Raw genomic sequence first — 26,855 nt, forward strand, 5'->3', positions numbered from 1 at the left:
CTCATGTGAAAACATTTCTGCACAGACACTGCCAACCTCCATAGACCAAGGACTAAATTTCCATAAGACTTGTGCAGCATTTATTTTTTCCCCAAATCCACAAAGACAAAGACTAGGTCTGGCAAAAGGGCTGATTCTCACCCCTCCTTCCTGCTTAGTCAGAACAATAACAGCCCATAAGCTCCCATTTTTTGTGCACAGGACACGCCTAGTCTCTCATGTCGCCTTCCCATTGGTTGGGCTCTCTCAAGCTGTCGGTCATCTGCCCTCCTGCTACCCAAGATAAGGATAGAATGATGTATAATAGCTTTGTCCGCAGCTAAACCTTTTTAAGACCCTTCAGGTCCACCATGTGTGGAAAGTTTAGCCCAGGGGTCAGCAAACTTTTTCAGCAGGGGGCCGGTCCACTGTCCCTCGGACCTTGTGGTGGGCCGGACTATTTTTTTTTGGGGGGGGGGAATGAACAAATTCCTACGCCCCACAAATAACCCAGAGATGCATTTTAAATAAAAGCACACATTCTACTCATGTAAAAACACGCTGATTCCTGGACTATCCGTGGGCCGGATTTAGAAGGCGATTGGGCCGGATCTGGCCCCCGGGCCTTAGGTTGCCTGCCCATGGTTTAGCCCCTCATTTAGGCACTTTTTTGTTTGTTCCCCCCCCCCACACATACCTTCCTTCCTCGCTTAAACAAATAAAAGAAAACCTTTCTAATTCAGACCCTAGAGGATGGTTCCAGAACACCCTCAGGAACATATCCCAAGAGCCAGGCTCTTCAGATCATACATTACAAGGGTTTGGCAAGCAAGAGATCAAGGCAAGATGAGCTGAGTCTTTCTTCCAGCGATGTCCAGAGAGTAAGCTGGCAGTTTTCCAGTTTCCAAGTTAATCTCCTAAGAGGCTGTGAACTTCCCTGCATCTCACTAGCTAGGAAGGCAGTGGCAAAAATCCCTAAAGGTCAGAGCCTTCAGAGGGTTGGTGGGCTCCATGACACTTTCCTTTTTTACCCAAGGGGAATGAACATATCACACACATTTGGCATTTCCAATATGTGGGGTGAGTAATAAAACAAAACAATATGGACTGAGTGCAACTGCCACTTCTCTGAAACTTTGGTATGCTGTGTACTATATCTTCATGAAAAATTAACTCCTAGTGGGCACTGTTGATTGTACAGTGGTGCCCCGCAAGACGAATGCCTTGCAAGACAAAAAACTCGCTAGACGAAAGGGTTTTTTGTTTTTTGAGCTGCTTCGCAAGACGATTTTCCCTATGGGCTTGCTTCGCAAGACGGAAACGTCTTGCAAGTTTGTTTCCTTTTTCTTAACACCGTTAATACAGTTGCGACTTGACTTCGAGGAGCAACTCATAGAACGCGGTGTGGTAGCCTTTTTTGAGGTTTTTAAAGACTTTGGTGATTTTTGAAGCTTTTCCAAAACTTTCCCAACACCGTGCTTCGCAAGACGAAAAAAATCGCAAGACGACAAAACTCGCGGAACGAATTAATTTCGTCTTGCGAGGCACCACTGTAGATGGTAATGAATTCACTACACTTTTTACAGGCTTGACTGCAAAAAATCATGTAATTTAAAAAGATCATGAGACAGTGAGGCGCTGAACCAAATGAACTTTTTGGAGAGGGATTTGATTTTTCTGATCTTGTTCCCAGTTGCTAAAATGTGCTGCTCCACACACCATTCAACACTGTCTGCTGGTAGGTAGCAGGTACATTAGTACTGTATTGAATATGCTACCAATGTATTTGAAGCTGAGGTTGCTTTTTCCCATCCTAGAAGAGTTACAAAACTATCACTGTCTGTCTTTCGTAGCTGGGAATAAATGAGAGGCAGTCTAAATTTTGTAAAGTTCATGCATCTTTTATGAGTTGGTACTGAATCAGTTAAGTGGCAGGCAGCTATACTGACAGTGGCCAGGTGCAGGGAAGCACAATTTGAGCCACCTTAAAATGAATGATTGCTGAAGGTCTGAGAGAGAACAAAAAGTGCCTCCAGTATTTTGCAGGAGAGCTTCAAGCACATACCAGAAATTTAGGTTTGCGCAATTCAAGCGGATTAGTGCAACAAATCCACTTTAAAAAAAGAAACAGACTTTGCAGGAAATGTAACAAACAGTGTGGGAGGAATGAACGATTTAACACCCTGCAAGCAAATCAGGACGAATGCTAATCGTTGCAGAACTGCACCACCAACAAATAATAACAAGTGCTCCATAAAAATGGGATACATTCTTACCTCTGTGTATACTTTGTGCAAGCGAATCAGGACAAATGCTCAATAAATTGATCATCTGGAGCAGCAATAAATAAATGAAGTTGGTGGCGCATGGAACTACACTGAATGACTAGAGAACTGCATTGAAAAATTCAACGAGAAGTGTGAATTTTGATGGGTGGCTATGTTTCGCTTTGAGTATTGTTTCGGAAAATGCACATTGACTATGTTTGTTGAAGGGCAGATTATCTTATGGTGAAAGACAGATAATAAATCAAGATAATAATGATAAATCCGAACTGAAATGAATGTCTCCTCTGTGTGTGCCTGGACAGCTCAGTTGGTCAGAGTGTGGTGCTGATAATGCCAAGGTTGCAGGTTCGATCCCCGTATGGGACAGCTGCATATTCCTGCATTGCAGGCAGTTAGACTAGATGATCCTCAGGGTCCCTTCCAACTCTACAATTCAATGATCCCTAATACTGAATGGCTGCGATTCTCCAGGGTTGCAGTCAGGAGTTTTTCCTAGCCTTGTCTGGACTGAACCTGGAACCTTTTCTTGGCGAAACATACTCTGCCATTGAACTCCAGTCCCTCCCTTTCAGAAGGCAAAGCCTTGGGAAAATGTGAACCAATTTTGGAAGCTAAGCGAAAAGTACAGCTGAAAACATAATAATATTAAAAGCTTGTATGGTCCCAGCTTTTAAATCTGCTACTGAAACTCAACAAGTCCGGCCTGCATTCTGTCTCCCCACCCCCCACTGTAATGAGTGTGATACCTTAACGCAAAAGTTGAAAGTCTCCATGGTCTGGATCCAATCTATTTGTTTGTTCTTTGTGGAAGAACAGCTTTGGTTCAGAGATTTCCAGCTGGTAAAACTTTCACTCTGTAAATTCAGTGTGAAACAAATGGGCTCCTTGCAACAGTGCCTTTGGAGAACTTTCAAAGAAGCCGACACATGTCAGATGTATCCAATTAGCAGGGGGCTGTGACAGCATGTTGAAGCCTGGAGTCGAGAGAGGGAGAGAGAACCCCAAGAAGAGGCTGCGTGAATCACTGCGAGGTGATACGTCGGAGTTCTACAGCGCAAACATAATGTCTACTCAGATGCAAATCCCACTGAGCTCAGGCAAAAGTGGTCATAATTTTACTTTGGCATCAACTTCATTAACAACTACCATTCCTCAGTTTTATTAATAAAGTCCATTTTCTACCTAGAAGTAATTCAGTCTGACATAGTAACTCCATTGGCACTTGGCTGGAGAACTGCACTTCAAAATTCAGAGAGATGTAAATCTTGAAGGATAACTCTGTTTTGGTCTGCATATAGTTTCATAAAGCCTGAGTTAGGCAGGCTTGCCTTTAAAAGTGTGTTGCATCAGATGTCTCCCCCATCCCTACTGGTTGCATGTGTAAAAGTCCCCTGCTCAATTCTTACTAGCATATTCAAACCAACCAGGTTACTGATACTTAATGTTGTCTCTGTTACTCTGTCATGTGATTCCCTCCTCTTACATCACCTTTGACTTCCCTTTGAAGCACACTTGGCAGGGAACAGACAGCCAATGGGTACAGGTTTTCTTTTTACAAGCTCTTGGTACTAAAATGTGTCAGTTATTATTGGTTAAATAAAGAAGAATTTGCTGGATCCCTAGATACAAACATGGGGCAGAATACTCTCCAGTAAGAGAGAGCCCTAACAGAGGTTTTAAACACAAAACATGCAGCAAAGCATGGGAATAGAGGCTGTTAGACCTTTAAAATATCCTATTTTAGTTTGCTTACAGTGCTTCCCCTTTCTACCCTAGAATAGACAACACAGTTTGGTAAGTTAACATGGTGGGGTTTTTTTACTTACAAACTTTCCAAATGTCAGATTCATGTGTTTTTCCATGCAGCAGCTAGAAAACACAGGCAGAAATTTTGGGTTACAAAATATGGTAAAACGTTTTCAAGCACATGGTCTGAGCTTGAAGCAATCAAGCTCAGGTGTCTGGTTGGGTTCATGTCGTGGAGAAACTTAACTTCCTTCCAACTTGAGGGGGCCTGACCTAGTTAAGTCTAGGAGGAAAGTAGTGATGCTGTATAATAAGCTCCATATAAAGTTTGTGCCAGCAAGTCAGGATTAACGTTCAATAAGCAGGTCATCTGGGAGGGCATTAAGGGAAGAAGCTGTTGTCATTGTCATAATTGTCATATTGTTTGTTGTGCTTTAAGGAACAAGTGCTACCCAGTTAACATAGAAAATGCTCTTAAGCAATGCAAGCCTCTTTTATTTCAGGCTGAAGTGTTGAGAGCAAGATAAAATAGAGTGGATTATGTGTGCCAACAGTTCAGTGTCTGTTTACAATGTTGTTCTTTGGGATGAGCTCCATGTAATCCAAAAAACTGCTAGGAGGGCTGCCCAGCCCAAACCAATCCTGATTGGAGGGGGCTTAAGAATCCGGCCTCAGCAAGACTCTGTCTTAATAAAGTTGTGGATAGATGTGCAAGAATTGGCCTAGCAAATGGCCTAATGAGTAGACAGATCAAATAAATAGCGGCACAAATGCTGCTTCAGTCATAATAAACCAGATCATTTCAGAGAAAACTAGAATAGTTCCTGTTAGCTTATGAACGAAAAGACGGGCATATAAAAAAAAAAGCTATTAATTTGCTGTAGTTCCTCAGATAGATTTAAACCGGATGCTTCTTCCCCGAGTTAAATTCTCTCTTCACCATCATACCTTGCAGCTGTCTGATAATTAAGTCAGAGACAAAGAATCAAAGTCTGGGAGATTTTGGAAAGGATGAACATAGGGGTTTTAAAGTTTTAGATGAGTCTTAGTTTAGGAAAACAATAAAACCCAAAATGTTTTAATGAAAGATCAGCTTTAACATCCGTAATCTGGCCAGACAACAGCAGGATGAGGAGAATGTTTGATGTAAAATCAAGGTCGTGCCCTGAAAATCAGAGACAGGCCTTGAGAGGGGTGTGTGTGAGCCATTAAAAAGGAAACAGAAACCTGAGAAGGGCACTACAGAGCTGCCAAGGCCTCTGCTCTGTCTCTCTTTTCTGTGAACATTCGAGTCCCTGTTTTTTCAGCATCCTGGTGTTGTCAGAGGAAAGACGATTCCAGAATGCAGAGGAAATCTAGGAGATTAATTTAAAAGTTTTGTTTGATCATGAATCTAGTTGCAGAGAGGAAGTTTGTTAATATATTTAAAAGTGCAACCCTAAGAGCAGATGAAATTATTGTCCCATAATAAGAACGCTTCAAATTGCTCCAGAGCAGGTAAAAAGCAGAATGGCAGTCATTTGCAGTTCCCCTGCCTGCTTTCACCTCAGAACAGGCACAAGAGCATCTGGGAAGGAGAGGACAAAGAATATTTGGCCTTGAGGTGGCCTCTGAAGTGAGCCATATCTCTGGACCTCACAGACCTCTGGCCCCAAAGACATGTGCAACTCTCACCCAGCATTCCAAGGAAAGGGCCAGAACAGGAGTGAAAACAGTGTGGGATTTTGTGTTAGTGTATCACACTCATTACATGGGGGCAGGGGGAGAGAATGCAAGCAGGGGAGAGATTGAAAGGGGGATGGGGAATACAAGCTTTTAATATTATTACATGCCGCTCCAATTTCCATGAGCGGTACGAGATTCCAGGGGTTGTAGGCAGTTGACCAGGGTTTGTGTTCCCTTCTGGGACAATGAGGCACAGCAGAGACTGTGGTGTCTTTATGATATAAGGTTTTATTTATGTATATATACAACCTGCACCTAGATGGAGAGATTGCAGAGCGTTCAAATCCTATGAGGGTCTGGCTCTGTTGTGCCTCCTTGTCTTCACTATTTAAGAAACATGAGATCTCACAGTTCTAGCTTGTCTGTCAGAAACCTCTGGGCCCATGTGCTGCTACCTTCAGACCCCAGAATGCCCATCAGGCAGCCCGTTAGATCTTCCTAGGCAGGAAGGTGTATAAAGGGGCTTTTTCCTGTTGTAGTTGAGCTTAGCTTAAGCAGCAAGTTCTTTCTGAGCTCAGGCGTGTTCCTGTACCTTGGTTATTCATGGCATGCTCCTGGTATTTGGCTTCTGTTTTCTCCTTCAATCTTACTTATACTTTAGTTCTGACTGCTTCTCAGCTTCTCTAACAGCCCAGACTACTGCCCCTGGCCCAACCCTGACACCCCCTGTCCCAAACCCAAGACCATCCAGGAGCCTTCTCACCTTCTGATCGGACCACACAATCTGGTTTCATGTGCTACCATCAGAAGACAATTGTACCGTACATCTATAGTTTAAGGTGGCTTGAGCAAACTAGCCAAGCAACACACCAAAGGGCCAAGGCAACAATTTTTAAACAAAATTCCTACACACAAAATATTGCATTTAATTCATTCCCTGAAGCCCTGAGATTGAGTTCCTAATGTGTGACAATACCCATGGAATATGAGATTAGGCATGCCATTGGGAATGGGGAGGGGGGAGGCACAAACTCATAGCAATTACTAAGCTGCATCTGCATATTACATATTTAATTGAAATTATAAATTGATAATTTATAATGAAAGGCTGCCAAACTGTAACCTTAATGAGACCAACCATAGAAACAACTCAACATAATGGTTTAAAACCAGAGGGCAACTTTTGCTAGATTATGCCTTTGCAATAGCAGTAAATCATAGCTCTGCCATTAATATTCTTTAAAAGTGGCGAAAGGATGAAATCAATCACAACCTAGATTAAATCTCATAAAAGTTTATGAATGCAAAGGAAAAGATGTTGCAAGGAATATTTATTAAATCCAAACAAGACTGAGGTGGGACTGATATTCAGTTATTAAATATGAAAATTTGCGTTTTCGTGGTTCTTCAATGGTTTCGGTACAAGCACATCCAACTACCCAAATAAGCACCATGACTTTACATGTAACAAGGAAGTGGATGGTTGAAATATAGTAACTGTACTAGGAAGCTCACGTGCAGTGATCTAAGCCACTTTTATTGAAGGAAATATATTGATTTTTGCACTGGTTCTTTTGACATGGCATTAAAGAATATGGCAGATGCATATGATGTGGCAACAGCTCCAAAAACCCAAAGACCCACAGTGACAATAGTAACTAAGATTTCTGGAATGCAAGCATTCAGCCCGTTGGCTCTGCCAAAACTAGCTCTTTTGTACATTGAGGCTTACCAACAAACCATTCCCAAGCTTTACTACACTGTTTACTTCCCCCCACTTGGATTAGCAAAGCATCCATCAGCATGAAAGGGTTATTTACATTCCCCATAGAAAAGAATGACATCTGTTCATATCATTAACAACTAGATCTCTTGTATTCACTGATGGTTAGGAGAAAGGGAAGTGAAGAGTCAGGACTTTGTCATCAATCTAGAGTTCTCCATGGACTGAATCGGTCCAGCCCTACTATTAGGCAGAGTGACACAGCTGATTTGGGCTGCAGGCGCTGGTAGGTTAGAGAGCAGTGGTGAGGTGCTTGAGGGCAGCAGTGGTGGAGTTAGCTGCATGGGCGCCTGGAGCGGCAACCATGCCGTGCACCTGGGGGGGCAGGGCAAGCTGCGTGGGGGGGTGATCCATCATGTGCGGTGGTGGCAGTGGGACCATCCACCGCACATGGTGGTGGCGGCAGGGCGAGCCCCTTGTGGTGTGCCTTTTTGTCACCCCCCCCCCCATGGATGACACCTGGGGCCAACCGCCCCCCCCGCCCCCCCTTCCTATGCCCCTGGAGGGCAAAGCTTGGTGTGCCATGCAGCTTACTCCACAAGTATTGCCAGACATTAGGAAATCAATCTCATGTTGGCTTATTTGTTAGGGTTTGGTAACGATGTCTCAGTGGCGTAGGAAAAGAAGAAGAAGAAGAAGAAGAAGAAGAAGAAGAAGAAGAAGAAGAAGAAGATTTTTTTATTTATACCCCACCCATCTGGCTGAGGAAAACTAGGTGCTGTTTTCACACTGTTTTTGCCATTTTTGTGCTATTTTAGGGCCATTTTTGCCCCTTTTCGTGCCACTTCTAGGTTTGTGGTGATGTGTGTGCGCGTAGTCATGCATGCCTTGAACGCACGTAAATGGGGAGTTGCCTGTACTGCAAATTGTGAATCTGGGTGGTTTTTCCAATGGCAGCTGCCAGTGGTTCCAAACAAAGATTTAAAAAATCCATGGAGAGAGGGGACAACCCTGTCTAGGGGAAAAGCGGAGAAGAAGCCATTATGCTGTATTTTGGATCTGGGCATGAAATACAAAGTGCGCACCCAGTGCACAAGCTCCCAGGGTATACAAAATGCTGGAATGTAGATAAAAGATGGGACCGTGGACCCTGTCTGCTCCACATCCAGAGAAAGGAGAGCAGAAGTTGATGTACTGGACCTATTCAGCCCAGTCAATTACAAGATGAAGATTATCAGCCACCTGTCGGTGACATACAAATCCGACCTGGTTTGGGTGGCTCAGCGTACCTATCTGTCTGCCACAACCGCTGCAAGGATCTTAGCGTCAGACTAGATATTGATATTGACTATTCAGCTTTTCCCCACAGAGATTCATGCTAAATCCCCTATTAGCATAATGCATAAACATGAGTCAAACAGAGAGCCTGTATTTACATTCATTTATCCAGAATTCATAAATGTTTTACACCAGCTTTCTTGCTGCAGTTAAATATTAAGTGCTTATATCAAGGTCAACCCTTCCTAGGGCAAGAAACTGAAGCAGAAGAGTTATAGATATGAGAATATTATACAGAGGGTTAATTAACACTTGAATCTGGGTCAAAAATGGCATACTTGATCCTCCAACCAATAGTTTAAATGTGCTGAAACATTGTTTGCCAGGGAGCTGGGATTTTTCTGATCCTATTGAAATGTAACCAGAAGGAAACAAATGGCTCGGTGCAACATTCAGTGGAGCAGTCAGAGATCAAATATCCATGTTCTTTGGGGAAGATTTCGAAGCAACTGAGGAGCAACATGTTTCACTTCAATCTGGGATGACTCTGCCATGGATCCAAGGCAATCTATGGCAAATAATTAAGCAACTTTGAGAAAGTTTATATTATATCCAGATCCTCATGACCTTCTGTGTTGTTACTGCACAATTCCCCAACCTATATTCCACTCTCAACTTCTGCTTTCTTTTAATAGGAGGAACCGTGACAGCGAGGAGCTAGATTTCGGGGGAGACATGGGGCCGCCTCCAAGAGTTGCATCCCTATACAGACATTTTATTCCCTCTGTTAGAGATTTGGGGTAAACCCTGGAAATTAATAAATGCTAGGATTTTGTGTTCTTTGTGATATGAAGAGAGAATATAAGCTGCAAGGGGATTCCTGGCTGCCTTACGCAAACCAGTCTGGCTGGCTGAGGGAAGCGTAGAGCTGTTAGCATTACAATAGAGAGCCATTGAGGGTCATCAACAACTCCCTGTCCCAGGTGTGACCAGAGATAGGATATTTGGACGGTTGCCAGGGTAACTGCTCTGGGGGAGGGCAGGGGGCTTCTGGGAAGAAGAAAGAGAAAGAAAGGGGCAGATCCACCTTGGCGAGGGTGAAGGAAGGACTGCCTGCAGTGCTCTGGGCCATGCTGTAAGATCTGGACCCCCTTCAAGCAGTGGCGGAGCTTCATGCTCCGGCACCGGGGGAGGCGGAGAGCAGGCGGGGGCAGGGGTGGCGCACGTCCTGGGGCGTGGTGCCCAGCGTAGGCAGGGGGGCAGCCGCAATGGCACCCCACTGGAATCGCGCTGCCAGGGGTGGTGCGCTCCCCCTGCACTCCTCTTCCTCCACCAGTGCCTCCAAGCAGACCGAGGGTGTAAATAGGCAAATATTTCTTAAAGCAGGACAGCCTCCGCCGTGTCTTCTATTCTCAAAGGGGACACAGACCCTGTGGGGGTGTCTGAGATCCCATGCGCTCTTGCCATGGCTTGGCAGAGAGAGGGACAGGCGCCAGGCTTTTGTAACACCTCTCTCTGTAACATAGATACCATTACTTAGGTATGCTCTGCACCATGTTCTTGGCAGAATAATGGTACATTGGTGGTGGATTTTTCTTATTTTCTTATTAGTTGTGTTGCAGTCATTCCCCAATACTACCACACTATTGCTGCCTGGAGGGACTATTGTGCAGCAGCAGCAACAACAACAAAAGCGGGACAACCTCCTTCCCACAGCACATTTATGGTATGAAAAGTTATAGGATTTCAACAGGAAATTACAGAATATACACTGCTGTGCGTGTTTTGGAAATGAAGCAGTATGACCACGCCAAAACCTTTGCAGATGCAAGTAGTATCGAAAGTGAGATTGTGAATGTATGACTGCCCCAGTCACATCAACAGCACAAATCATCATGAATGCACACTAAAAAGGACATTTGGAAGTGCAATTACTCTAAGGTATGATACCATGACATGGAACATTTCTCCATACCTTTTCCGCGTGATTAGTTGCCACTGACAGACATGGAGAAACCGCATTGTGACATCACAATGTGACACTTCAGGTAAATTCTGCAGCATGTAGGTGCGAAGGAGGATCTGAACATTAGGGTGCTGTTTTCTGCAGCAGCTCTTGCCATGTATTTAAACATTTATAGGCTATTTTTCTATTTAAAATAGTTGATGTAACCATTTCTTAAATAAACAGGAGCATTGAGAAGAAGACTTGAGTGGATCCATACAGCATTTGACACACTCACTTATTTACTATTTATTGTCTATATTTGTAAACTGCTGTTGAACCACAAAAGTGGCTTTCAGAACCAGATTTATAGTAAAAGAAAACCAGAACAACCATCAGACACATGGTAAATCATCAAGTGACTCTATCCAGTTTGGAAACCTAGAGTGTTTATAGCTCTTCTGCTTGGGCCAATATTAGAAGCTTTCACAGATGCACATTGTGGTGTCTTGTATGAAAAAACAACAAAGTATAATAATAGTGGTGGTGATAGCTAGTGTGATTATTTTTTTATCTGCACTACATATTTTCAAGTGTTCGATGCACTTTGCCTAGATTATTTGAAGAAGCTTTTAGCAATCCTGTATGGTAGGTCAGTGTTGTTCCTTTCATTCTGCAGACAGTTTTCAAAAGAATGGTGAGTTCATGAATAAGTTGAGATTTGGGCTCCCTGTTGCATCTTAACCCACCAGAATAAGAGATGCAAAATAGGTAAGATGCACTAGTCTAAAACAAGCCATTGCCTAACCTAAACCACAGCATCATACGTGAAATAGATATTTAAATGTGAAAAGCATGAATACTTGAAATGAAGAAGGGGGATATAGATGTGTCTCTGTTGCCTTAAAAAGATATACAGTGCAACAAAAGTGAGGACCCCCTCACGCCAAAACACAGCACATCTAAATGTTGAATCTTTATTTCTTTTAATCTCCTCAAAGAAGAACCAGTAGGGTTTGAAATGCACTGGAATAATAAATATCTCTTTTGTCTGCCCCATTGCTTTTTGCTCCTATTTCTAGTTTAAAAAAAGATATACCAGGAAAGGCCAGCCAATGAGCTTGACATCTGCTCTGAGAGGGGGCTGTGAAAGGGTTTTAAGAGTCATGATGGGGGACCATCTACGAAATCTCACTGTGATTAAAGGTAAGGGCCAGCAGCACACATTAAGGCATGGGAAGGTCATGTCGTGCTTAACCGGCCTGCTGGAATTCTTTGAAGATACTCCTGCCCTGACAGATAAGGGGAGTTTAGTGGATTTAGAATATTTTGATTACCCAGAAGCATCAGACAGGATTCCAGGCTGGAGATTAATGACTATGGTAAAAAAAAAAAGAAAAAAGGAGGGGAAGGAGGGGGAGAAACTGAGTAAGAGGTAGCACAGTCCGCAGTGTGAAAGAAACAAGAATTGAAGGCTAGATGGAAAAATTGGTTCAGACAGAGAGGGACAGAATGCAATTGTAAGAAACACAGAGGCGGCTTTTGCAACTGTTGCACTATTGTTAAATAAAATGTCCATTTGGTGAAAAAGGAAGGTCTTTTGAGTTCAGAGAGATTTCCATTTTATATTTGTTATTTGTTATTTATTCCTCGGAGCTGTTTTTAATCATTCCCAACTAAATGCAAAAAATACAGTCAAACCTCAGTTCCTGAATGGCTCCGTGTTGGAACGTTTCGGCTTCCGAATGCCGAAAACCCAGAAGTAAATGTCCAGTTTTCAAACGTTTTTTGGAAGCCAGACGTCTGACACGGCTTCCACTCAGTTGCCCCTGTAGGAAACTTAACAGAGCCATGCCTTCAGCAGATGCCCTCACCTCCCTAGGAAAGTGCACCTGTTCCCATCGTTACTAACTTCCAGGAGGAATTTGAAAATAGTCTTGTTTACTCAGATATTTGGTGGCTGAAGAATGCTGCTCCTGGCAACCCAGAGATCATTGGATGGAATGACATTTTAACTGTAACAGCTTTTAGAATGTTTTTAATTGTAATTGTTTTTAGAATGCAATGGTTTAACCATCTTAGAATGTTTTTGATTTGGAATTTTGTATCTGTTTGCTGCCCTGAGCCCCTTCAGGAGAAGGAGAAAGATATAAATTCAGTAAATAAATAGAATATGAGGTTATTGTTGTTATTTTTATTAGATATTGTTGTTGTTGTTAGTTAGTTAGTTGCTTTTCTTACAAAGTAACCCAAAGGCACTCACTTTAAAACAGGTATGTCAATCATGTAAGTGGCTGCTTAGCTAATAATCTACCTGTACTTGTGTTTGGCTTTTAGCTGAAGCGTGCCCAGCTGTCCAACTTTACAGAGGAGATCTCTCTGTTTGGAGGGCTATCAGAGGGACCACCTCTGTTTGTTGGCTTTAAAGGTAAAGGTAAAGGGACCCCTGACCATTAGGTCCAGTCGCAGATGACTCTGGGGTTGCGGCGCTCAATTCGCTTTATTGGCCGAGTGAGCAACTTCCGGGTCATGTGGCCAGCATGACTAAGCCGCTTCTGGCGAACCAGAGCAGCGCACAGAAATGCTGTTTACCTTCCCGCCAGAGTGGTACCTATTTATCTACTTGCACTTCGATGTGCTTTCAAACTGCTAGGTTGGCAGGAGCAGGGACCGAGCAACAGGAGCTCACCCCATCACGGGGATTCGAACCGCCGACCTTCTGATCGGCAAGCCCTAGGCTTTGTGGTTTAACCCACAGTGCCACCCGCGTCCCAAGTCGGCTTTAAAGATAGACCCCCCCCTAAAAAGGACAACCAAGGGTCTTGACCCATCAACACAAAGCAGCTGCAAAGCAGACACAGAGGTGATTTAGTCAGAGTTTTCCCCAGTATGGTGAGATGTACTGTAAATTGTAGTAATTGCTTCTAAATTTGCATCAACACATACGCATTTTCACTTGTAAATTTTGTGCAAATTCACATCCTCTTTTGCCCTCCTTTATTGGTGATGCCTTTCCTCAATGCATAAGTGCCTCCCTATCTATTTGTAAATGAATGTAAAATAGCTTCCATGGGGAAAAGAAAGCCCCTCAAGAGAGAATAAAAATATTTCCTGAGCAATCTCATCCTCTTTGCAGCCTTGCCCTCCTGAGCTCAAATATTTTTAATATAGGCTGGTGCTCTCTTTTCCTGACACATGTCTTGCTTGTCAAATCTGTCGATTTAAAACTTCTGGTGCACTTGAATATCCAAGACCCAAAAGTTACTCATCTTGTCGCCTTGACGGATCTCTGTATCTCTCCTTCCTCTCTTGCTCCAACTACCTTAATTGCCTGACAGGAGGCCCATTACGCTGTAATTCACTGTTTGAGGCGAATGAAAAGGCTAATTTTCTCCCACAGGCCTTCATTATCTCTCCTAGACCTACAGGAAAAACTCTGCAAAGCATAATTATCATTCATTTCCAGATGATTTTGCCTGAATGCACTCTCCTTTCTTAACAATATAGTCTCTTTCTCCTGACTCTGGCTTATCAGAAGTAATAACAGAGAAATAAGAGAGGACATGGATTGCTCTGAAATGCATTATGTGTGTCAACCAACTATCAAAGGCACAAAGCAGCAAGGTACATATAGAAGGAAGGAGCTGGGATTTAAGAGGCCACAGAGTTGGTGAGGTTTTGTTCTCCTTTTCCCCACACAGTGGGAAGTTCAGAGCAGCCCTTGCAGGATCAGTTTCTCCCAGAGAAAAGAGTCTGGGAGACCTATGGGATGTTCTTACCCATATTCATGAGAATCTTAAATCTGCTTTGACAAAACATAATATGGAGTTCTCTCCACTGTAAGCCGACCCTCCATGTTCTTCTGTTTAAAGCACTGAATATCTCCTTTTTTTTTCAAATTAGGGTAACTGCTTCACTAAGCCCCAGGCACAAGTTATAGCCAATTCAAACACAAAGGTCATGCACAATACAGGAATAACGCTTTGTTGCAGGCCACTAGCTTGCTCAGGTGGTTAAAAAAATAATAATCCCAGGGCAACACTATTAGGTTTGGTTTTCTTTAGACGAGAGCGCTCTGAGACTTAGGACATTAAAAAAAATATTTATTTGCTTTATTTACAAGCTTATATACAAATAGAGCACAAGCAGATGCAATGTGGCACTCCTGTGAGGAAGCAGACTTGCAGCATAAGAACATAAGGACATACGAAGGCAGACATAGGAAGGAGAGCTGGGGGGGGGCGGAATCACATCCAGCAACCAATGCACCCCTTTGGTTTCAGATAGTACGTGGGTGGACAAGTCTAAACAGCCAGGGACACATAATTTCATGGCCCTCTAACAGCTATGTGGCTCATTTACCAGAAGTAATGTATTTAGCATTAACTCTGGAAGTGTATACTCGATTCTGACCAAACTAGGAAGGTGAGACCTCAGACGCTCCTCAAGATCTCATGCAATTTTTGTGAGATCTTGCCTGAAATTGGCACCACTGGCACATAGCTATCAACCTTCCCTTTTTCTGTGGGAAATTCCCTTATTCCAGCTGTAATGGTTCTAGGAGTTGCTCGTGCGTAAGCCAGTGCAAACACCTGGCTGGGTTGCCTGAGTGAACCTTTTCTGTCCGGACAGCCACTCACCCGTGGCTGTCTCAGTCGCTGGCAGAATCCGTCAGTGGGCATTTCTTAAACTTCTTCCAGCAAAGAAGCTCTTTGACGCCTAGTCTCCTCCTACTCTCTCTGCACGAAAGCCTTCTGCGCAAGGAGGGTGTAGGCAGCGGAGGACCTCTACTCTCCCCGCTGGTCTCCGGCAAGGAGTCATGGGACCGCCTCGCCGCTTCCCCCATCTGCCCCCCTTCTCCACTGGTGCTACGCTGATTCTCTTCCCCAGAAGATGGGCTGCCTCTCCCACTCCCAGGATGCTCTCCGGAATCCCCCTGGATTTTGCTTTCTCCCTCTGGCACTGATGGCAGTTCCCTGACATCCACCTCCTCCTCAGGACCCCCACTCCCACCCCTGGCGCAGTTTTCCGGTACAACCTCCTCTCTCTCCTCGGTCGACGATGCGGGGAATCCCCTGAAGGAACTGTCATCATCTTCTGAGGATTCAAAACCAGCCTCCCATCTGCTCGGACCTCTTCCCGCTGGTTGAACCTCCCAGTCTGATCCTTCTCCCTCGGACACCTCCCCTCCCTCCTCTTCGGAGGCAGGAAAACCCACAAAGTCCCCTTCATCAGCTGTGGGTCCAAATTCTTCCTCCCAGAATCTAGCTAATGGTTTGGGCTTCTCCGGGAACAAACAGTGGAATTCTTCGACCAGATACCCGTCAGTGATTGATTCAGCAGGGACCCAAGTGTTTTCAGACCTGGGTTCCCCCTCCCAGGTTACCAAGTACTCTACCTGACGACCTCGCCACCTCGAATCGAGTATTTCCGTGGCTTCGTTACAGTGTTCCCTCTCCCCTACCCGCGGGTGGGTGGTAACCCCTCCCCCCGTCCCGGGAATTCCCGCCCCTCCCTGTAAGGTGAAAGTAGGGACCTATGGAACACTGGATGTATCTTCATGCTATCAGGCAACTTGAGTTTAAATGCCACGGGGTTAACCTGCTGTAATACCTCAAACGGCCCCAGCCGCCTAGGCTGCAACTTCTTGCACCCTCCCTTTAGGGGTAACCCTTGGGACGACAACCACACCCGGTCCCCCACCTGTATGACCTCCCCCTCCCGACGGTGCCTGTCTGCCTGCCTCTTGTAAACTTCCTTGGCCCGCTCCAAGTTCAGCCTGAGTTGCTGGTGTAAGGCCTCCATTTCCTCCACAAATTGCTCAGCCGCAGGTACACTCCATCCTTCCTCCCCCCGCCCCGGGAAGGCACTGGGGTGACACCCATAATTGGCCATGAAAGGGCTCATTCCCGTGGACACACGTTCAGCGTTATTGTACGCAAATTCAGCCAAAGCTAATTTCTCTACCCAATCATTCTGTCTCTCGCTGACATAGCAGCGCAGGTACTGCTGGAGTATACCGTTCGCTCTTTCAGCTTGTCCGTTGGTTTCAGGATGCCTCTCCATCGAGAAGCTCACCTCGACCTGTAGCAAGCTCATGAGTCTCCACCAGAACCGGGAAGTAAATTGTTTCCCGCGATCTGAGATTACCCTCAATGGAACTCCATGCAGTCTAAAAATGTGATCCACAAACAGCCTGGCTGTCTCCTCTGCCATTGCTGCATGTGAGCAAGCTACGAAATGGCACATTTTAGTCAGTAGATCGACCACTACCATGACCGCTGTCTTTCCCCTTGACTTGGGCAGATCTGTCATAAAATCAATGGACACCACCTCCCAGGGCCTTTCCGGTGTCGGTAAGGGTTCCAGTAGACCCGCGGGGGCCGCCCTTTCCCCCTTTGCCCTCTGGCATCGGTTGCACCCTCGTACATATTCTCGTACGTCTTCCCTCACCTTTGGCCACCAGAACTGCCTGGTGACAAGTAGCATGGTCTTGTGCTGTCCAAAGTGCCCAGCTGTTGGGTTGTCATGGAGTTGTCTAAGTACCTTCCCCCTCAAAGTCTCCCCTGGTACATACAGCGCCCCCTTATAATACAGTAGTCCTTCCTTTTCGTCCCTGAGTTCCCTGATTTTTGTCTGAGCAAACTCATTGTCTCTGGTGAGCCCTGCCAGTTCTCGTTTCCCAACCAACGCTCCCCCCCACACCCACCGGTCCTCGGGGAACACATGCCTGGTCTCTGGTGGCTCCTCTCCTTCCATGTACTCCGGTTTCCGGGAGAGAGCATCTGCCCTTACGTTTTCCTCTCCCGGCACGTATCGGATCTCGAAGAAAAACTTGGCAAACTCCTGAGACCATCTGATCTGAGCAGTAAGCTGACCCAAAGGTGACCGACCGCTGATGCCATGACACCACTGGGTCATGTATTGCCAGCCAGCTCATTCCCAGTATTATCGGGTGTCCTGCCAGCGTGGCCACGTGAAAGGCAATAGTTTCCGTGTGCCTGGAGACACTCATTCGCATTGGCGGGGTCTGGTGTGTCACTTCCCCTCCCAGGAGTTCCCTGCCATCGATGGTGGTCACCTGCAAGGGAAAATCTAGTGGCAACAGGTGGAGCTGGTGCTCCAGAGCGAAGTCTCTGCTGAAGAAATTACACGAGCTGCCAGAATCAAGCAGCCCCTCCACTTTGACAGGGTGCCCATTTGGGAGTTCTAGCACCACCTCTATGGCTATAGCTGCCTTGGGAGGGTCAGGCTGGGGCACTTCTATTGGTTGCTGGCCTGGCTGCTGCCCCTGCTGGTTGGCAGCCAGGCATTGTTGTTTCCCTGCACCGGCTCTTCCTCCCCCTTATCGTCGTGGCCTGCAGCCCCCATCATCCCTTGCCAGGCTTTTCGTTGAGGGCAGACCTTTGCAAAATGTCCCGGTCGCTGACAGAGGAAACACTTCTTGGTAATTTTCCACTCCTTTTTCCGACCTTCCCCATCGTTTGAAACTTCGCGCGCGCGCACTCCATCAATTTCCATTGGCTCCGCCGCCTGGGAAGGCTCCCTTGGCATCTCCAGAATGCGGTTGTCATGGAAACGTCCCGCCCTTATCTCCCGCTTCTCCTGAGCCCGCGCTTCCTGGCGTACACCGATCGCAAGCACAGCCTTTGTGAGTTCATCCATCGACCGCGGGCGGGGCGCTCGGGACAACTCGTCTTTCACTTCGGGGGTCAAACCCGCTTCAAACAACATTTGTACTGGTTCAGAGTCCAGATCCCACCCAAGCTTGTGGACTAACATCGCAAAACGTGACCAGTAGTTTCTGACGGACAGGCTCCCCTGCTTGCACCCCATCAGCTCCCTGCGTATCATGCTTTGCTCAATCTCGCTGGAGAACATCGCATCCATTGCGAGGTAGAATTTCTTAAGATCTTTCAAAGCGTCATTCCCCGTTGCCACCCTCTCCCCGTCATCCGCAAAGTCATTTTTCTGCAACTCCAAAGCGTACTGAATTTCCGTTCGGAAGGCATTGTAGTCTTGGGGCTTTCCACCAAACTTGTGTACCAGCCCCGGGACCTTCCTCCCTATGGGGGTGGCTCTGACCTGTGCATCCTGAGCCCGTCTCTCCTCCAGCCGCGCAGACAGGATAGCGACATGCGTCTCCAGGTCTCGGTTCCTCTCGACCAGACCTCGCACCATGGCTTCTTGCTCTGTCTCTCCGGCCGGCCCTGTTTGGCTCATCGTGCTGTCTCTCCGGTGCTGCACACAAGCAACGTCAGAGACTGACAGATTGCTATAATGGTTCTAGGGGTTGCTCGTGCGTAAGCCGGTGCTTATCTCCCCGGCTGAATGCAAACACCTGGCTGGGTTGCCTGAGTGAACCTTTTCTGTCCGGACAGCCACTCACCCGTGGCTGTCTCAATCGCTAGCAGAATCCGTCAGTGGGCGTTTCTTAAACTTCTTCCAGCAAAGAAGCTCTTTGACGCCTAGTCTCCTCCTACTCTCTCTGCGCGAAAGCCTTCTGCGCAAGGAGGGCATAGGCAGCGGAGGACCTCTACTCTCCCCGCTGGTCCCCGGCAAGGAGTCATGGGATCGCCTCGCCGCTTCCCCCATCTGCCCCCCTTCTCCACTGGTGCTACGCTGATTCTCTTCCCCAGAAGATGGGCTGCCTCTCCCACTCCCGGGACACTCTCCGGAATCCCCCTGGATTTTGCTTTCTCCCTCTGGCACTGATGGCAGTTCCCTGACACCAGCACTGTTTCCCGCTGCTTCCCGCTGCTATCCCGGATTGTTAGATATCCCGTAAACTGTTCCCGGGACAGGTGAGGCTGCTGATCCCTTATTTTTGAGGCTGCTGATCCCTTATTTTCAAATCTGAAGGTTGACAGCTATGCACTGGCAGAGGTAGCAGGGCAGGCGGGGTGCCTGCAGACTGACCCTTCTTCCTAAGACCACCTAGTGAATTTATGGCTGAAATAACTCATGTGCCAAGCCACGACAGTGCACCAACTCATCCAAATCATCACAAAACTGCTGCAAAAGAGAGTTTGGCCTTATGGCAGAGGTCATCACCAACATGGTGCCCATAGGTAATGGCACCCTTGAGATTTTCCCCTGGTGCCCAGGAAGCCTCTGAACCTCCCTGCCACACACTCAGTGCCCACTTGGTCATGAAGTGATTCCATGTTTCTCCCTTGAAATGTACATAGAGCTGAAAGAAGAAGTTTGAAGGAGAACATGCGTTTAAAGAAGATTGGAAAATGTTTACTGAATATATGGCGGGGGGGGGGAATTGTGTACACTTGAAAATGCTGGCAGCATTAAGATAAATTCAACAGTGTAAATAAGTTTTGATGGATGCACTAATGGAATACTGAATGGTTTAGTTTATGTAAAATATGCAGGGATTTATGGTATGCAGAATGAACCATGGAAAGAGGAGAAAGGAAATCACTGATATTTTAAGAATGTTTAAATGAGGTATTCAAAATTGTAAAACAGAAAATTTAATAAAATTGTTCTTTCCCAATTCCTCTTTCAATTCCAGGTGCTTTTCAAGGCTCACAATAATTCTGTTGGATCGTAATTTTACCCAGGTCTTTTGAAAAAGCAAAGTCTCACTCTTTCTGTCTCTCAGTGAGGTGGGGAGGCTGATCTGGGGAAGCGGCCGAGAAGTGACTGCAGGGGGTGGCACCAAGACTACCCTCTCAACAATTCAAAAGCTCCTGTGGGCCTAAACGGTTTGCCCATCCCTGCCTTACAGCATTGTGCTTGAAAGCACATCACCGTGATAAACCCATAAACCACAGATGAATCAGAACGCACAGTCCTTGAGATAATGTGTTCTGGATCCAACTGGAGTTGCGAAACCTCCCATTGACATCAGTGGATCTGGGATTGATCTGGCTGCAGCTCGTGTTAGGGAGGATGACATGATGAGCCCCACAGATTTCCCAGAATAATCTCACATCTGACTCTTGTAAAGCACTCTTCACAAACACAGCCGAGCCAAATGCACATAGCTGCAGCGTGATGCAGACATCCATTTATTTATTAACGTGCTTTTATTTTTGCTCGTTTTGCAAAAGCAAGAGCCGAATGTCGCTGCTCACATCTAACAAATTCAGAGGCTCCTTCCGAAGCAGCAGCTGTGTTTATTAGTACAAGGCACGGCATAAAAGTGACACAGAGCCCAACCATTTCCTAATTGCTTTGTTGGGCTCTTCCCCTCCCCTCCTGTTAGCAGATCCTCTCTGCTCTGTTCCATTCAGTCACTTTGGTGTGCCAAGTAAAACCAACATGAAGACTGTCAACATCAAGTGTCTCTTGTTTTTATGTGCCAAGAAGCCCCCAAAAACAACTGCAGGAAATGGAAGGTAAATTCACAATGTAAAGCATGCAGCGAGAAATGTATCACTTTTTAAAATGGGTTTTTCAATTGCCATAAGATGTGCCCAGCCGAGAAGATACGCATCTGCCTGGTTCAAATTCAGATCATCCAGCCCACTGCTATCTTCTCTGATAGGCGGAAGAGGCCTTTCCCAGGGCTACTAACCGAGCACCAAAGTAATCATTGTACACAGACAAATATATAGTGGTACCTTGGTTCTCGAACGTAATCCGTTCCAGAAGACCGCCGGCTTCCGAAATGTTCAAAAACCAAGGCACAACTTCTCATTGGTTGCAAGAGTTTCTTGCGCTCAGCAGAAGCCGCGTTGCACATTTGAATTTGGAAAAATGTTCGAAAACAGAAGCATTTACTTCTGGGTTTTTGGCGTTCGAGAACCGAAACATTTGACAACAGAGGTGTTCGGGAACTGAGGTACCACTGTATTCTTAGGTATTCAGATAACACAACATACAGGGGCAAATGCAACCTCCAAGTCTTTCCATCTGGCTTTTGGGACTCTCCCCAGGCCATACTCCCTCCACAGCTGCCACCCCTTCTCCCCACTCCCCTCACCCATCCTACTTCATGCCCAGATGGGAATGGGACCCTTGGGTGGAAAAACATTTCCCACCTCTATTCATCTTAAAGGCTAACAAATCATGTTATGGTGTAAGCCAGATTAGCTAACATGGCAGCCTCCAGATGTTACTGGACTCCAGCTCACATCAGGCTTGGCCAGCCTGGCCAATGATGAAGTATCGGATTTTTAGCCTGCCCTTCCTCCTGAAGGAGCCCAGGGTGGCAGACACAACAATGACAAAACATTCATTTTTAAGTCTATAAGTAGTTTAAAGGTAAAGGGACCCCTGACCATTAGGTCCAGTCGCGGACAACTCTGAGGTTGCGGCGCTCATCTTGCTTTATTGGTGAAGGGAGCCGGCGTACAGCTTCCGGGTCATGTGGCCAGCATGATTAAGCCGCTTCTGGCAAACCAGAGCAGCGCACGGAAACACCGTTTACCTTCCCGCCAGAGCGGTACCTATTTATCTACTTGCACTTTGACGTGCTTTTGAACTGCTAGGTTGGCAGGAGCAGGGACCGAGTAATAGGAGCTCACCCCGTCTCGGGGATTCGAACCGCCGACCTTCCGATTGGCAAGTCCTAGGCTCTGTGGTTTAACCCACAGCGCCACCCGCATCCCATACGTCAGGGGAGGAATGTATAATTCTAATCCATGGTGCAGTGGAGGGGGAACACAAAGGATCGCAGCTCTGCAGCCTCGATGATGTCATCTGCAGAAGCACCAGGGTCACTGATGGACCTTCCTGACTCTGGCAAGTGAATGAGGTGTTAATGAGGCTTCCAAGTTTGCTTGTGATAGATTGCAGCAGCATGAGGAAGACGGAGAATGAGGAAAATAGTCAGAGACAGGCCTTCACCTTTCCTTTGAATGGGGTTGTGACTGCATGCTAGAACTTTAAATGGTAACATTTCTTTGCAATATCGTATGCATTTCTAATCAAAAGTGAAAGGTTGCATTTCAGCAGGCTGGAGACCTCTTGTTACAGCTCAGTGTGTTTTACAAGCTGGGCCTATGCAGTCAGAAGTCAGTGGGTTGTAATAAATTGGGTATTATACAGATTCAGTCATTCTGACTCAAGGAATGAGTTGAGTAGCTCGGCAGCTGTATCTTTTTTATATATAATTTTTATTAAATTTCATTATATTTTAGAAAATTCACTTAAACAACCTTCAAATATCAAAGACCTCTTCTCTTTCCATGGTTCATTTTGCACAACATAAATCCCTGCATATTTTATATAAACTAAACCATTCAGTATTCCATTTACTGTTACATCCATCAAAACTTATTTACACTGTTGAATTTATCTTAATGCTGCCCACGTTTTCAAATATACACAATTTTCCTCCATGTATTCAATAAACATTTTCCAATCTTCTTTAAATGTATGTTCTTCTTGTTCTCTTATTCTATAAATTAGACCTGCAAGCTGTGCATATTCCATCAGTTTATGTTGCCATTCTTCTTTAGTTTTCCATTTTTGGTCTTACAAAACATGAGCTGCAGTTGTGGCATACTGTACATAAATAACCTTTTTTGACACCTGGGCACTTGGCAGCTGTATCCAGTCCTATTTAGGATCCACTCTGCTCACCCCAAAAAGGGGGAGGGGCTAGAAAAGGTGCCCCAAACATAGTCTGCCAAAGAAGTGCATATACACAACATTTACCCTTTTACGTTTTTACAGCTGCCTGCATTTTTGGACTCTACTTGAGGATATGTCTATGAACTCTTATTGGGATTGTGGCTATGGGGACTGTCGTGAATGATATACTCCTGCACTTCAAAATTTAAAACTACATTGCTGATTGCAGCACCCTATCCTACAGCATCTTGGACTAACTGGGTTAGATTCATCAGCATCAGCACCTTTGGTATAAAGCTCCTTATAAAGTACCAAGAAATTGCATTGGATGATTTGAATCTGTTTGGTGTTGCATGGGCAGATGTTCTGGGCACTGCAATTGGTGAGGTTGAGAGCAATATGTGCCTGAAGGTATATATTCATTCAGAAAAGCGGCCCTTGCTTCCTGGAGGCATGGACTATGACATCAAAGGTAGGATCACAGAGAGCGAGAGACAGGTTTCAGACTAAGAAGCCCTGTATCATGCTAGTGGTGAATTAGCAAATATAAATCAGAGATTAAAATTGAAAGCTCTTTTACATAGCCCAGGAGACAGTTTGTCAGAAAACTTCTACCACAAGGTTGTGGATGACAAGGCTTATACATATATAAAAAGATGCAAGTGACAGTCTTTGAATTTTTTTGCGCTTTTAACTTTTTTTATTCATCAACAGCACAACAGTACAGCTTCATCTAAATTCAAACACAGACAAAGAAAACAAAAGCAAACTGAAAACTCAAGAGAAAAAGAATGCGCAACTCAGGTGAGGTTGTAGCCTATTGCAACTTAAAAACTATTGCAGATGTATTGTGGAAAAAGTGCATTGGACTGTAAAAAAATTTGCATAGGAAGGCACTGTTCGCTACAGATAGTAGCTGGAATTTTAATGCCTCATTGTGGCTTACGATGTGGGCGTGTCTAGTAGTAAGTCATTTTTGGTATGATGTTTCCGGCATCAATTATGTATTGTCAAAATCCTTGATATTGGCAAATGTTCATGCACTTATAAATTGCATTCATTCATGTAGTATGGGGATTAATGCTAGGATAACAAAGGTGGATTTTGTGAGCCCTTATGGCTACTAAGAGACTGAAAGGATACATACCCATTGTCTGTTACGCAATGGTCTGAGGACATCACTTCCCTGCCACATTTGAACATACAGTGGTACCTCAGGTTACGGACGCTTCAGGTTACAGACTCTGCTGACCCAGAAATAGTACCTCAGGTTAAGTACTTTGCTTCAGGATGAGAACAGAAATCGTGTGGCGGCAGCAGTGGGAGACCCCATTAGCTAAAGTGGTACCTCAGGTTAAGAACAGTTTCAGGTTAAGAACAGACCTCCGGAACGAATTAAGTTCTTAACCAGAAGTACCACTGTATTTTGTATAGTCACCAAGAACACAAGCCAACACAAAGAGGTACTGAAAAAACTGCTTTAAAGCAGCCAAAAATGGCAGTCCAAGGTTTATGCTTACATCTCACTGTAACATCAACTGAATAAAATCTGTTGATGGCGTCGTCCGTGAGTGGAGAAAGTGCATTGGAATAGGATAGAGTTTGCTATAACTATTCCCATGGGGCATTGTTTCCTGGGCTAAGTCAACATGAAATGATCAAATGGAGACTTAATAAAATATTGTGCTCATACTTCTACATAGTTCAATATCATACTTTTTTCTATTCAGGAAGTCACACACTGTATCACTATCAAGGCAATGATATGCAGGTGGCTCTTTTATAGAACAGAACACGGCACATGCTCAAATGTCTTTCTCTGGACTCTTGACATCCATGGTGTGAAAGATAAATGCAGTCTCCATGAGACAATAAAAATGGCTTTTCTGAAATGTATTTACTTCTAGCTTGGAACTCAAAAGGCCTGGACCTTTGAGGTTTGAATTCAAATCCCAGTTCAGACCAGAGGATGAGATGCTCTAAAAGTGGTTTACTCCCTCACCCCTCTTAATAGTTCCCCCCCCCCTTTTAAAGTTTGCATTACAATAAGAATGATGAAAAAAGGCTTGCAGAAATCCAACCATTGCTTTCCTTTGTGCATCACCTTCACACTTCAAGAGACAGGGTGAGAGATGCCTTCATTTCTTCGGTGCATTATTGAGTGGAAACAACTCCTGCAGAAAACACCCTGCAGAAAAGGTGAATTCTCTTCTAGGTCAGGGATAGCCAATGTGGTACCACCCTCCAGATGTTGCTGGACTCCCAACTCCATCAGCCTTTGTCCGCATGGCCAGTCATCAGGGTTCATGGATGGTGTAGTTCAGCAGCATCTGGAGGGCACCATGTTGGCTACCCCTGTTCTAGCCACTGAAAGAATGCTGTCCACATTTATTTGTGCCAATGCACTTTGCCTGCTCCTTGTATACAATGTCTTTCTCTACATAACTTATTTTTCCAAGCATCTCAGAGAACGAAGGAAACTGCCAGCTCTGGAGCCCAGTAGGAGGAAGGAGTCTCCCAGGATCTCCCTGTTGGTCCAGCTGGGGGTGTCGACTACAATTACAAAAACGAGGAACCAGATGCCTCACCAGAGGTGTTCATGGCTTCCATGCTGAAGATTTTCAAACAGGTTCTAAAAAACCATTTTCTACCTTGTTTTTCATAAAGGCTTTTTCTACAAAGCTCGGTAACTCTGCTTGGTTATTTTATTAGTCGACGTCACTGATTTAATTAGCCATTTCAAAAATGATTAATGCTGCAAACTTTGTTAACTTTGATTGTTTTGAATCATTGCGCTGTATTGTGCTTTTATGATACTGTGAGTAGCTTTAAGTGGGCTATGCCCCAAGAGACGGCATGTAAGTACTTTTATAAACAAATACATAAAATCTTATTCATCTCTTGTGATTTTTTTTAACCTGTGTAGCTACAATATTAGGAATGAAGCATGTTATGCACATAAGATAATTAAAGTTAACAGCCCCCATCATGAGATACTTCATTTAACATTCACCGTAATTACGCTAGTCATAAAAAATGTCATTAGGCATTAATGCGGATGTCATCCACCCTTCCACAGGAACCCCACCATAGTTCAGTAATAATTAATGCTCCATTAACACCTTAAATGTTTCATTATTTATTCATTTAACATTAACATTAATGAGGCTGTGTTAAGCAAACATGTTCCAGCAATTATCACGCACAACATCCTGCTTGAGGACTGGCTGAACAGGAAAAAGGAAATGATGTAAACCGATGGTTCCCAACTGGTGCTTTAAGCCTCACCAGGAAGTTGCTGTAGGTGAACCCCTCACAAGCGCACAATAAAATGGGGGAAGTCCTGTGGCATATTTAAAGCTAGCTGATTTGTGTGTCGAAACAAAATTAAAAAATTCCTTCCAGTAGCACCCTAGAGACCAACTAAGTTTGTTATTGGTATGAGCTTCCGTGTGCATGCACACTTCTTCAGATACGGCAGACCAACACGGCTACCTTCCTGTAACTGATTTGCGTGTGTTTTTCGTCTTATTTTTATTTTTCAACACAAGAGTACAGAAAGTCACCAGAGAGATGCTTCCACAATAATTTCCAGTACAATTCTACATAGGTATACAGGCTGATTTGCATGGTTGGACACATATCAGATGCACCTAAAACGATGACTGCCTGTATTTATTTAATTAATATA

The 26,855-nt window shown here is 45.0% G+C and overlaps 2 long non-coding RNA genes across 5 annotated transcripts; one reads left to right on the forward strand and one right to left on the reverse strand.

Annotated features, from left to right (window-relative positions):
- Nucleotides 1–3,035: 3,035 nt before the first annotated feature.
- LOC308472709 lies at nucleotides 3,036–10,742 on the reverse strand. The gene is made up of 4 exons (XR_013983653.1): nucleotides 10,655–10,742; nucleotides 5,241–5,368; nucleotides 4,094–4,136; nucleotides 3,036–3,241 (listed from the first exon to the last, which is right to left on the reverse strand). It is a non-coding gene; the product is annotated as an uncharacterized lncRNA (long non-coding RNA).
- A 12-nt stretch (nucleotides 10,743–10,754) lies between these two features.
- LOC308472690 lies at nucleotides 10,755–25,815 on the forward strand. 4 transcript variants are annotated; one of them, XR_013983614.1, is made up of 5 exons: nucleotides 10,755–10,802; nucleotides 11,304–11,395; nucleotides 12,962–13,058; nucleotides 23,879–23,968; nucleotides 25,624–25,815. It is a non-coding gene; the product is annotated as an uncharacterized lncRNA (long non-coding RNA). The 4 variants fall into 4 exon arrangements; XR_013983615.1 differs by having other exon boundaries at nucleotides 10,761–11,030; XR_013983616.1 differs by lacking the exons at nucleotides 10,755–10,802; nucleotides 11,304–11,395 and adding exons at nucleotides 11,851–12,006; nucleotides 23,267–23,453.
- Nucleotides 25,816–26,855: the final 1,040 nt, after the last annotated feature.

Source organism: Podarcis pityusensis (genome assembly GCF_964106645.2).
Source record: "Podarcis pityusensis genome assembly, chromosome: 3".
NCBI classification, from domain to species: domain Eukaryota; kingdom Metazoa; phylum Chordata; class Lepidosauria; order Squamata; family Lacertidae; genus Podarcis; species Podarcis pityusensis.